General features: G+C 42.8%; 1 protein-coding gene across 3 annotated transcripts in view; it reads right to left on the reverse strand.

The window, feature by feature from the left end:
• The window catches only part of SMG6 (SMG6 nonsense mediated mRNA decay factor), a 296,441-nt gene that overhangs the window by 179,934 nt on the left and 103,087 nt on the right, over positions 1–13,420 (reverse strand). The gene's annotated exons all lie outside the window — the stretch shown is intronic.

Below are 13,420 nucleotides of genomic sequence, written 5' to 3' on the forward strand. Positions count from 1 at the left end.
ACCATGGATACCTAAGGTCCTGCACATGGGGAAAGAGACATAGCGAATCAGAAAAACTATACTACATTTCTAATTGGAGGCATTTGCTAATATTATTATTATTATTATCATTATTATTATTATTACACCTACTATATATTGGGATAGGATTTTGCAGATGGGAATACCCCTTTAAGTGGAGGACCAAATGCTTATTTATTAACTATAAAGTAATAAGCAGGAAGATGTGCTTGTAGTGGAAAATGATTGTCTGAATTTGGACGATCCTGCCATACACATCTAATTTTAGCAAACCACAGCTGAAATTTTCCAACCTGACGGATTTTGGCAGTCGGTAGTCTAACGCCCGCCAGTGCGAGCGCGATCACTTGCATCAATCACTTTGACCATTTGGCTATATTTTAGATTGAATGTATGGGCGGTTTTACTTACATTGACTATAACTTTCTAAGGGTTTGCTGCAATGATTTTTATTTACGACATGCAATGCTAGGCCAGGGGCTTCGATATATCACCGAAGAGACCACAAGAGATAGCGCATGACAATTCCTAAATATTAAAGCAATAGCAAACCTAAGCCTTCCCCAAAAACAGATGTGAAAGCGATTCAAAAGGTGTAAAAATAAATCAATAAATGCTTCGCGGCCTGGATTGTGAATGCCAGTCTAATAATAAAAGTATGCAGGTAGGAGACATACCGGAACTCCCAGTCCGGCAGCACAGCACCAGTGACCTTACTATTAATAGTGCAGCCCCTATGGGCACGACAAAGATAATGAAGCTTTGGAAAGAATTCCTCCTAGACCCCCGGTACCCTGGAAATGTTTTGTTCTAAAGGAGCAGCTTTTCCTTCCACAACCAAACCCTTCCTTCATAATCCCCTCTCTGTGACACCCCCAGCTGCCGTTACCAGGGAGCGGGATGTGTCCCAAATAGTGCACACGACGAGGTCAACGTGCGAATGTCTAGGGGTAAGGAAGACGTCTGCGGGGCAGCGCTGCTTTTGGAAAGGTTCCCACTAATTACCCTACCCCGAGGTGTTGTAGGATGCACGTACAGCGCCGCCGTTCCAGAACAATGTCCGTTATGTCGCGGATTGTTTCATTCAGTGACTTCTACAAATGAATGAGATCATTGGCTCAAAAAGGGTTAATCTGGCTACACCAATTATTAACCCTTAATCCCCAGCAGACTTTTCAAACTCTAAAAAAAAAAAGGAAAAGTGCAGCTGCAGGACTGTGGAATATCAAAAAACATGATAATTTAGCAAGCGAGTTCACATGTGCAGTCTATCCATCTCTGGGAATACTTTTTTTTCTGCAGCAGTGGAAAGATGTAACAGAAGTTGACCTTGCCTAAATACAATTTCTATCCTCTCCCAATAATCTGAACAAATGGTTTTCATTACATCCACAAGGCTCAAAGTCTCTTGTCTCCTTATTAAATACGGTCGCTGGACCACCATCGTGAAACGAGAACGGTAACAGACACATGTTGCGGGTACCCAGGTGTCCTGAAAGTACCTGACGCCTGCCCCGCTACCATTCCCCAAAATACCTGCGCCTACCCCCCCCCCCCCCCGATGCTTACACAGGACATTAGGATGAGGCACAGGAAAGGGAAATCTAGAATTAAAACAAACAGAAGCGGGAGACCTCCATCCATCCAGCAATCCGCACACAGAGGCTCAGCCTGCAAGATGTATGGCATGGCAGGATGGAGCCCCAGGCTGCCTGGTGAAGCGCTGGCCCCGCAGCCCTGCCTGTGTTTCCCATTATGTAACCCTGGTCATGGGCAGGCAGCCAGACTCCAAATGAAAAAGAAACTCTGGCTTGGCATGGCTTCTATTTTCCTATCCTCACTCAGGGTCAGCACGGTGTCACACAGCTGTAGAGAAAGCTCCAGGGATCGGAGCTGGGAATTGCTCCAAAGCCAGAGACCGGGGTTCAAGTGCCAGCTGAGAGCAATAAACCAAGCGCCGCAGCTGCAGAGAGCTTGATGGTTCTCAAAAGTCCCCCGACTATTCCGGTTTCTGAGAGCAACGGATGAAGGAATCAGAGAACACAGCGTCACGGCATAAGGCGGGTGGGATGCTGGCAGCCTCCTCGCTGGATGTCAGAATTCATCTCTTCCCCTTGTGCTGCTCCTTCCAGCTATACGGTTACAGATTCCTCAAGAACAATAGATTTTTTTTTTTCTTCAGCAAAAACGGTGCCCACCCAGCCACTAGAACGCAACGCTAACGAGAAAGATGTAGACGAAGCATTAAAGCAGAACCAAAACATAGGTCACCGTCCGATAGAGCAGACTAATATGCGCTTATCAGTATATAACGGAGCAGGATATATGCAGAATTAAGGAGTGATGGAAGACGTTGTCCTAAACGCTACCGCCAGCTTCTCTGCTCTCAGAAACTGACGCTAACATTCAATGGCAGAGTACAATGGAAAAACAGTAAAGACCCAACTGAGCCAACCTTTCACGTTAGAATTCTGGTGTTAAAGAGCTGTGCCAAAATTTGGCAAATTTAGGAATTTTTACGCCAGTTACTCCAAGCTCTGCCAAAACGGGCAAAGCCGCAGCAGTACGGAGGTGGGACGCCAGAACTGGTCTAAGTCATGATGAGGGGACAGTTTTTGCCATTTGCTCCCTCTGCTTGCCTGATTCTTTCGTCATTTCCACCATATGTTTTTAAAAATATGAGCCTTTATATTTAGTGCACCCAATATTATTTTTATCAAGTGGGCAGAGAAGTCTAAAGACACATCTCCAAAGGTTCCTGGGAGCAATGTCCCTTTGTGAGTAGAATACAAATGTAACCACTTTTGACCAAGTGACTGTTCCTCTTCAAGAGGTCTTGTAAATATATTTTTTATATATTGACCAATATGATGCCAGGAAATAAAAAAAACAGGCAGGTTTTGCAATATAATAAACCATCTACAGCCAGTAAAGAAAAATGAATCCACCAGTCCATAATATAAAAGAGTAAGAGTAAAATGAAGCCACTGTAATAAAAAAGCAAAATCGAATTGGCTGTAATCACCAGAAACAGAATTTGGAACCAGTGTTAGTGAAAATATATGTAGACACACAGAAAACATACCTAAACATCTCCCTTAGCACGGGTCCCGGGGCACATCATTTTTCTTTACTGCAATTAACTGTGAGGTCAACTTTAACAATGTGCCGAGCCGGTATCTCTAGTCATGGCTGTAAAGAAAACTCGATGGGCTCCATAATAAGGAGGGGGCAACGCAGATGAATTAAGGAGAACAAGTCTTGTGTCAAATCAGAAAAGAATGTTCGGTTTAAGTAAAAGCAGCAGCGACTCCTTCGCAGGACGAGGAATAAGCAATATTGTATTATTAGATATTGTTGCAGTGGGTAAAAATGGGCCCAATTGCTGATCCGCTACATATTTCTTCTCATCTGAGGCCCACCGCTCTACCATCACTACATGGGAGGCAGTGTGTGATCACCTAATCCACAGCACAGTTGGGTTATCGGAAATAAAACACAATTACGTGCAGGGGAGAAATGGAGAAATCAGGATTTTATGCATTAAAGGAAACCTGTCCGATCCCCAGAGTGTCCCCAAACATTAAGTATATAGATGAACTCCGGCACTCATGAAGAATATTTTCCAGACAGAAGGAATTATTTTTCAAGCCAAAAAAGAATTTATTTTAAAGTTCCAAAAAATTGTGAAAATCAAGAGTAGAACGGTAATCGCAGACATCAATATTTACAACGTTTCGGCACAATATTTTACGTGCGTTTGGTTCCTGTCACACACGAGCACCGACCAGCACCGCCGTCCGGATCCTGCTTTGGCTACCGCTGCCCGGAGGCCCCTTGTCGGATACTCTGATCGGAACTATTAATAGTGGGACCACTTACCCTTTGCAGAGTACATCATACAAAACAGACTTAACTTGAGAAAGGCATGCTAGCCGAAACGTTGTAAATATTGATGTCTGGGATTACCGTTCTACTCTGATTTTCACAATTTTTTGGAACTTTAAAATAAATTCTTTTTTCGCTTGAAAAATAATTCCTTCTGTCTGGAAAATATTCTTCATGAGTGCCGGAGTTCATCTATATACTTTGTATTATCTTTCTCCTGAGCACCAATTATATATACTGTGAGCACCCCATAATCTTCTGATATGTCCCCAAACATTACTATAGCGGTCATGCCTTTATTCCCAAATGGCATTTTATGTGCAATACTAATTTATTTGCTGGAGGCTTTTTTTTGTAGCAAAAATTCACTTTTATTCTGATGCTTGTTATATGATAAGATAATGAGCGAAGACCGGTTTCCCCAACCAGTCCTGCCTCTAATCACTTTTTCTGGGTGTGACCGAGTGTCTGCATAAAATACCTGGAATTACAGGACTGCTGTGAATGCAAGTGACATGTCGGCAATCCCACCATGAAAACGATAGCATTGAGGCCGTCAATCATACCCAGGGAGAATGAATAAAGAACTAGTTGGGGGAAGCAAACCAAGCGAGGCCTGGTTCATTATCATACTAAGCCACATAACCAAATTTGCCATTCGGGACAATACAGGAAAGCTGGGTGATGTCGTGGCTGGTGCTGTGATGGTAGCCATATTGCTGGTCTCTTCCCCAAAAAACAAATGTAACTAAAAAGAGTACGAGCAAATCATTTTGGACAACTTGAGAATCCTAAGGACTTACTGGTGTTATTCTGACAGATGACAGCACTACACCTAAGGCACTGCTAAAAGTGCAGCCTGCAGAGAGAGAATAGCATTAGCACATACGCATATATGTTTTGGGTTGTTCTCAGAACTGAAGATAAGCAAGATAAATAAGTAATCATGGGCAGACTTTTCTGCACAAGACCAAAGTTGGGAAACTTTTCTCAGCCAACCAATTTGCTATAAGCCATGTTTTCACCAAGTATGATGAAGCTGGTTTAAATGGGGTTTCCAGTCTTCTAATGACATGGTATGTCACTAGTACATTATCATCAAATTATGTTTGTGGCTACTGTCGAGGGTGCAGTATATGTCAGACAGTGGCCACAGTCTTGACTGTGTTATGGATTAGGGCCCTTTTACACTGTGTTTTCTCCTACAATCAGTGGCCCCATCAGGGCTAACGTCCGAACCACTGATCAAAACAGCATTTTGGGAACATGCGCTGAAGATGGTGCAGACTGAGTCACCGTGTGCTCTGTTATACATCAATGTCTATTGTATCCTCCTATTGGAGGTGGACAGCAAGACGCAGTGGACCAAGTATTGGTGTCTGCCTCTAACAGGCATATATCCCAGAAAATGATCTACGAGAGAGCACATGGTGACTCCGTCTGCAGCACGATAGTCAATGGCCACATCAGTGCATACGCCTAAATCCCATTTTGTGGGGTGGGGGTTAGAAGATGTGGAGGGGTGGCTGGGACATAAGCCCAGATGGGGCCACTGAACATAGTAAAAATGCTGTGTGAAAGCACCCTTAGGTGAATAAATAATCCAATGTCTCTGCAAGCACCATCATCAATATGGAGATAACCACTTTAGTTAGGAGTAGTGATGAGCGAATATACTCGTTACTCGAGATTTCCTGAGCATGCTCAGGGGTCCTCCGAGTATTTAGTGCTCGGAGATTTAGTTTTTATTGCCACAGCTGAATGATTTACATCTGATAGTCGGCATAAGTACATGGGGGGATTCCCTAGCAACCAGGCAACCCCCACATGTACTTATGCTGGCTAACAGATGTAAATCATTCAGCTGTGGCAAGAAAAACAAACTCCGAGCACTAAAAAAATACTCAGAGGACACCCGAGTGTGCTCAAGATATCTCGAGTAACGAATATATTCGCTCATCACTAGTTAGGAGTTTACAGCCAAAACGCCCTCTCTGTGCGCTCTCCCATTAACTGAGAGATGCTAATGAGCAGGTAAAGTTCACTTTCCCTATGTAGGCTGTCCATTGTCAGCCAACACCAGATACATCGGAATGACACAATGAAAATGCAATATCTCACAGACATCTGGATAATAATTATATATTTGGGATCAGGGCTCATAATGGCTTCTGTGGTTTGAAGTGCCAGGATCTTCAGCCTAGGGAAATCCCAGAGATACAATATCAACCTGAGTTACGAATACCGTATATCATCTTTGGAAACGTGGCGGTCATATAATTCCATTAGGACGTTCCTATTGCAATTAGCTACCCTGCTCTCATCTGATCTCAGGAGGAGGGATGAGGGGTCTATATGGGACCCTTTAAAATCTTTCATTCAGAGACACCAAGTATCAGACCCAGGAGATATCTACAATTCTGGTTCAGACCCAGGAGATATCTACAATTCTGGTTGTCTTTCTAAATTTCAGCAGTTCTTCTCCTCAGGATCTCTCTGATCCAATTAGCAAAATTACTCTTTATTTCATCCATCCCTTTTGTTTTCTGCTGTTGTGCTAGTGTGTCATTTCTATTTCATTAAATATTTTTTTTTTTAAGCGCTTACTATTTGTAAATTAAATATAAAATTTAATAAGTTTGTTCTTTGCTGCTCTAAACGTACCCACAACCTTGAAGAGGGAAAGTATAGCTGAGCTGTGTTACCCTGTGACACCAGGGTGCATGTGTGTACACGTGTGTTACCCTGGGTAGGCATCTTGCTGGCCTAGCAAAACAGCAAGTGGTGCCAGTAATAGGTGTCACATGGAAATAGAGGAAAAAAATCGCACTCGCCATCCTTAAACAGCTTCATTTTTATTTGAAAACCTTAAAACATGGGATTTCAGGGGTGAATGGAGCTCTTACACAGGATGACGGCCGTTTCTCCCGGACTGGCCCTTCAACGAGTCCTTGTGTATCTGGAGAATCGGCCGTCATCCTGTAAGCTCTCCATTCACCCCTGCAATCCCATGTTTTTAAGTTTTAAAATAAAATGAAGATGTTTTAAGGGCAGTGAACGCGATTTTTCCTTTATCCACCATGAGATTTCATTTTATGCTGCTTTTCACGTACCCGAGTCCGGTTTTCATGCCTATCCACTACAGAAGGGAGAAGCAATTGGTGGGACCAGCACTCCTGTCTCTTACATGACCCAGCAATAAGTGTGGTGAGGGAATGTGGAATTGACTTTATGGTGCATTTAGCTCAGTTTTAGCCTAATACACAGGCGAGAGGACAAGGGAGATATCTTCAACAGTGGAATAATTAGGGGGTGGTGTACACGGGAGCTGCATTTTTAAGGTGAGACTGCTCCAGTAAGCTGCCAATGCTAGCAGAAACAAAGGCTTTGCAAATAGATTTGATTAAACCATTGGATGTCAAGAAAACTCCATGAATAGCAATTAAAACAGATATTCTAGTTCTTCATCCAGTATGTTGCTTCTTTCCTTCAGGAGAGAAATATGCTGGTACTTGCTCCTTTACAAGCTCCTTATAACCTCTGCTCAGCAAAAATCTGTACACTATATTCAAATAATCTGACACAGGACTTCCCGTCTGAGGAAAGGGTGGAAGCAGAGGGGCTCAAACATATAAACAATTATGAAAATTATCTACACGGAATTTTAGACATAAAAGGAAATTAGGCAAAAATTGAACTTTAAATTCCAATAAAAACATTTAGTACATATTGCTGCAACTAGGGTATAAAGACTCAATCTGGGCATCACATTCAGACGAGCGTATCATACGGATGTGTGCTGCCTGAGTGTGCCACAGACAGGAAACAGCACAAGCAGCCATTAAAGCCAATGTGCCAGTGTACACGGCAGACTTTACACTCGGATCAACAGTCTGGGTGGGAAAAAGAATGGCAGCATGCACTACTTTGGTGGAGATTACGGAACAAACCAGAGCCTGTGAATAGAAGGCAGCTCCTGCACCCATCCAATATGCGGACTTAGGCTACTTTCACACTAGCGTCGTACCGAAACTAGCATTGTATACGCCGCACAACGGGGGCAGCGGATGCATTTTTCCAGCGCATCCGCCGCCCCATTGTGAGGTGCGGGGATGTGGGGGCGGAGTTCCGGCCGCGCAAGTGCGGTCGGAAATGGTGGTCTGTCAGCAGCAAAAAACGTTACATGTAACGTTTTTTGCAGCCGACGGTCCACCACAACACGGCGCAACCGTCGCACGACGGTTGCGACACGTGGCAATGCGTCGCAAATGCGTTGCTAATGTTAGTCAATGGGGAAAAAACGCATCCTGCAAGCACTTTTGCAGGATACGTTTTTTCGCCAAAACAACGCATTGCGACGTATTGCAAAAAACGCTAGTGTGAAAGTAGCCTAACACGAGGTGCTTCACACGGTGACAGCCCAGTCCACAATTTGTGGACATAACTGGTCCGGTTTATAGTACGGCCATGGCCTAAAGTCCAGGATGCAAGCTAAGGGTAATATTCCAGGCACAGCACTCTTCTGAAGTTGATAAGTAGCATGAAAAGTTTTATTTCCTGGGTCTGTGTGTAAAAAATTGTTGGAGCGGCCAGTGACAGTCAGCAATATCTTCACAGCCTATAATGGTCATCTACCCCTGTACACCTTTTACTATTTCCAGGGGGCTGGTAAAGGGGCTTTTCCTCATTTTACCAACCACTATGACGATCAAAGGGATTACATGTATCCCCCACCTATCACAATTAAGAGGGTCTTTGCATTCTACAAGGATAAGAAGAGATTTTTGGTATTTTCAGTTCTAGTAAACAGGTGGTTATACAAACTTACGGTATATACAATATATACATACCGTATTTACCGTATTTTCGGGTGTGTAAGACGACTGGGCGTATAAGACGACCCCCAACTTTTCCATATAAAATATGGAGTTTGGGATATACTCGCCGTATAAGATGGGGGTCATCTTATACGCCGGGTGTTGTCTTCTACAGCGTGTGCAGTCCGGATGGTTCCCAGGGTCTGGAGGAGAGGAGACTCTCCTTCAGGCCCTGGGATCCATATTCATGTAAAAAGATTAAACCGCTCCCTGCACACGCCGTACCCGGCGTATAAGACGACCCCCGACTTTTGAGAAGATTTTCAGGGGTTAAAAAGTCGTCTTATAAGCTGGAAAATACGGTATATACAATACATACACTCATACAACACATGCACTCATATACAATATATACATACTCGTATATAATACTCGTATATAATATATACATACGCAGTATACATACTCATACAATACATACATACTTATATACAATACATATTCATATACAATACATATTCATATACAATACGTACATACTTATATACAGTACAGACCAAACGTTTGGACACACCTTCTCATTTAAAGATTTTTCTGTATTTTCATGACTATGACAATTGTACATTCACACTGAAGGCATCAAAACTATGAATTAACACATGTGGAATTGTGAAACAACTGAAATTATGTCTTATATTCTAGGTTCTTCAAAGTATCCACCTTTTGCTTTGATGACTGCTTTGCACACTCTTGGCATTCTCTTGATGAGCTTCAAGAGGTAGTCACCGGAAATGGTCTTCCAAAAATCTTGAAGGAGTTCCTAGAGGTGCTTAGCACTTGTTGGCCCTTTTGCCTTGACTCTGCGGTCCAGCTCACCCCAAACCATCTTGATTGGGTTCAGGTCTGGTGACTGTGGAGGCCAGGTCATCTGGCGTAGCAACCCATCACTCTCCTTCTTGGTCAAATAGCCCTTACACAGCCTGGAGGTGTGTTTGGGGTCATTGTCCTGTTGAAAAATAAATGATGGCCCAACTAAACGCAAACCGGATGGAATAGCATGACGCTGCAAGATGCTGTGGTAGCCATGCTGGTTCAGTATGCCTTCAATTTTGAATAAATCCCCAACAGTGTCACCAGCAAAGCACCCCCACACCATCTCACCTCCTCCTCCATGCTTCACGGTGGGAACCAGGCATGTAGAGTTCATCCGTTCACCTCTTCTGCGTCGCACAAAGACACGGTGGTTGGAACCAAAGATCTCAAATTTGGACTCATCAGACCAAATCACAGATTTCCACTGGTCTAATGTCCATTCCTTGTGTTCTTTAGCCCAAACAAGTCTCTTCTGCTTGTTGCCTGTCCTTAGCAGTGGTTTCCTAGCAGCTATTTTACCATGAAGGCCTGCTGCACAAAGTCTCCTCTTAACAGTTGTTGTAGAGATGTATCTGCTGCTAGAACTCTGTGTGGCATTGACCTGGTCTCTAATCTGAGCTGCTGTTAACCTGCGATTTCTGAGGCTGGTGACTCGGATAATCTTATCCTCAGAAGCAGAGGTGACTCTTGGTCTTCCTTTCCTGGGGCAGTCCTCATGTGAGCCAGTTTCTTTGTAGTGCTTGATGGTTTTTGCCACTGCACTTGGGGACACTTTCAAAGTTTTCCCAATTTTTCTTACTGACTGACCTTCATTTCTTAAAGTAATGATGGCCACTCGTTTTTCTTTTGGTCTGTTCTGTACAATACATCCTTATGTACAATACATACATACGCACAATACATACATACTCAAACAATACATAAATACTCATATACAATACATAAATACTCATACAATCCATACACACTCATGTACAATACATACTCATGTACAATACATACGGTACATACATGTAAACACAGGCAGAAGGGGCATTATGGATTCTGTAAATTGTGCTTGTTTTAGGTGGTGCTGGGTCTAAATCTTTGCTATGGTCAGACATTTAGCTTCAAATAATGTGTTTTTATTAAACATTACATCTCAGTGTAAAACTGTATAAAAGGTACATTTGTATAGGGTGGCATTTTCGGATGTGTTGTGTGTGCACCTTCAGAAAATACATGGGTAGGTATGGGGAGTGTGATATTCATTTTTTTTAAAAACATCACTTAGTGTAGGGAGTATACGAGATAAAATGGGAATTCCCTTTTAAGTACATCATAGCAATGTATCAGTTTACACCTAAATAGGTTGAGTAATGCTTTACTGCATTAGTAGCTGGTGTTTTATGCCTTTTCTTTATTCTGTCAGGCCCCTTTCACACATCAGGTTTTTGCAGTCAGGCACAATCAGGCGAATTTTGAAAAAAACGGATCCGGCAAAAGTTTCCGCCGGATCCATTTTTTTTCTCATAGACTTGTATTAGCGCCGGATTGTGACAGATGGCCTCACGTTTCATCCGATTTTTGCCGGATCCTTTGAAAATTAGTTTTCCGGAGGCCGGAGAAAACGTGAAGAGGAACGTTTTTTCTGTCCGGCGGAAAAACGCCCAGCTACGGATTCGGCGAAAAACGGATGAAACGTGAGGTGAAATGATGGAATCCGGCAACCGATTCCGTTTTTTTTTTTTAAATAAATCATGCATACAGGAAGTCCAAACTCTATACCCGGGTAGAAAAAAAAAAAAAAAGTCGGATCCAACAGAAAAATGGATCCATCGCATCAGTTTTTCACAATTTGCGACGGATCTGTTTTTTTCAAAATTAGCTGGATTGTGCCTGACGGCTAAAAACTGATGTGTGAAACAGGCCTTATCTGAGCTTCTACAATTTTATTAATTTAAGAGTGAGCATCATATCATTTGAAGTAATACAAAATATGGCAAATTACAAAGATACTCAACATTTTATTGATTTGATTGTGAAATTCATTACACTGATAATATGGCTACGGCCCGATTCATCAAGAAGGGCACTGTTCACACTGGTCTTTGATGATGGGGAGTGCTGGAATCAGATGCTCCTGATTCATGCAGAGATGAGCGCCTCTTCGTGACTCTGGAGTGTCTGACGATTGTTAATTAGCTGTGGTGTCCTGCCTAAACTGCGCCCCCATCCCAGCTCCACCAATATTGTCAGACTGGGAAAAAAACTGGAATGAAAATGGCAAATGTTGCACAATTGTTGGCGTAACTCCGAGTTGCTCCTAAATTTTGTGACTTTTCACAGCTTTTTCACTAGTATTCTGGTGTGAGAGCTTTGCGGAATGAGGACCCAAGTTTAAAGGGGTATATTCTAAAGTTTTTAAGTAATTTCCTATACTATGGAATACTTCCTGCCTGCTGAGAACCCCACTGAAGCAGAGAATTGAGGGTTCTAGTGGAGGTCAATCATGTACACTGCCGTTCCCTTCATTCTTATGGAGGTGCCAAAGGGCGGTCAATTGCAGTGCTTGGCTATCACTCGCGGTCCCATTAGGAATGAACATCAGTGCGCATGATTCACATGGGGATTTTCAATATCTCGGTTCTCAGGATCAGTGGAGGTCCCAGAAGTCAGACACTAAGTGATCAGAAAGTTATAATCTATCCCTTAAAGGGCTTTTCCCACAAAAGTTCATTATATTCACTTGATCTTGGAATGAAAATAAGTTCCACAAAAGGAAGTAATTGAAAAAAAAATCTTGTGCCAAGATAATCTTATAAATGTGCCCATGCTGTGTACTGTGTAATGGCTGTGTCTGACCGTGCAGGGACATGGTCTGGTCATGTCACAGCTCCTGGGCAGGGGGGGAAGCAAGAGAGAGTATACAGACAGGACAGCAGGGGATCACAAATGAGTCTTTTTGTGAGGTAAAACATTTCCCTGCCCTTTTTTAAGCAATGTTTTACCTCAAAGAAAGAATCAGCTGTGGTCCCGATGCTATCCCACTGTCTGTATAATCTTCTGTGTCCCCCCTGCCCAGGAGATGAGGTATAATCAGACCATGTTCCTGCACGGTTAGACCCAGCCATTACACAGTGAATAAAATGAACTTTTGTGGAACCCTTTAAATAGGTGATAACTTTCTAGCTTGAAAATAACTCGTTAAGACCATGTACACACCACTAAGTTTAATATTTTTTTTTCTGTGTTTATAGAGCAAAACTACATGTTAAGCGAAATCTTATTTGCTCCTCATCACAATATGAATTCTGTACTCAGCCCATTCGTGTGGTCGCAAACAACCATGAACAGAATAAAGCCAAGTTCACACAAGCACACACCAATTTTAGCAACAAGCATTCCACTGCACTGAGAAACAACACACCTAGTAACAGCGGCAGTGCTGGTATCTGGTTCGCATTGTCCTCCATGGAAGCTGGACAGCATGGCCGCACACAGAATTCATCCCTAAATTAGCACATTCTATTTTAGTGTGACCCCAACATAGGGCGAGCGCTGACATTTCAAAGGACAAACCACAAGTCAGAAACTGCTCTTTTTACAAGGGTGCCATGCACAGTATATAGGGCTCATGGGTAACTAAGAGGGGCTACAGCTTTCAAAGGCGCTCGAAAGCATGAAATGACGAGGACGTCACCGTCAGTGTACAGGATTTTGTCTTCAGGTTGTAGAAAGAATATTCTAGAAATAATACATTCATCTCCTGCTAATCTGTTGCATTTTGAGCTAAGGAAGGAAGGACTTAGGGAAAGGACAGGTTTAAAGGGGTTGTTCAC

The sequence above is a fragment of the Ranitomeya variabilis genome, chromosome 3 (genome assembly GCF_051348905.1).
Source record: "Ranitomeya variabilis isolate aRanVar5 chromosome 3, aRanVar5.hap1, whole genome shotgun sequence".
Lineage (NCBI taxonomy): Eukaryota > Metazoa > Chordata > Amphibia > Anura > Dendrobatidae > Ranitomeya > Ranitomeya variabilis.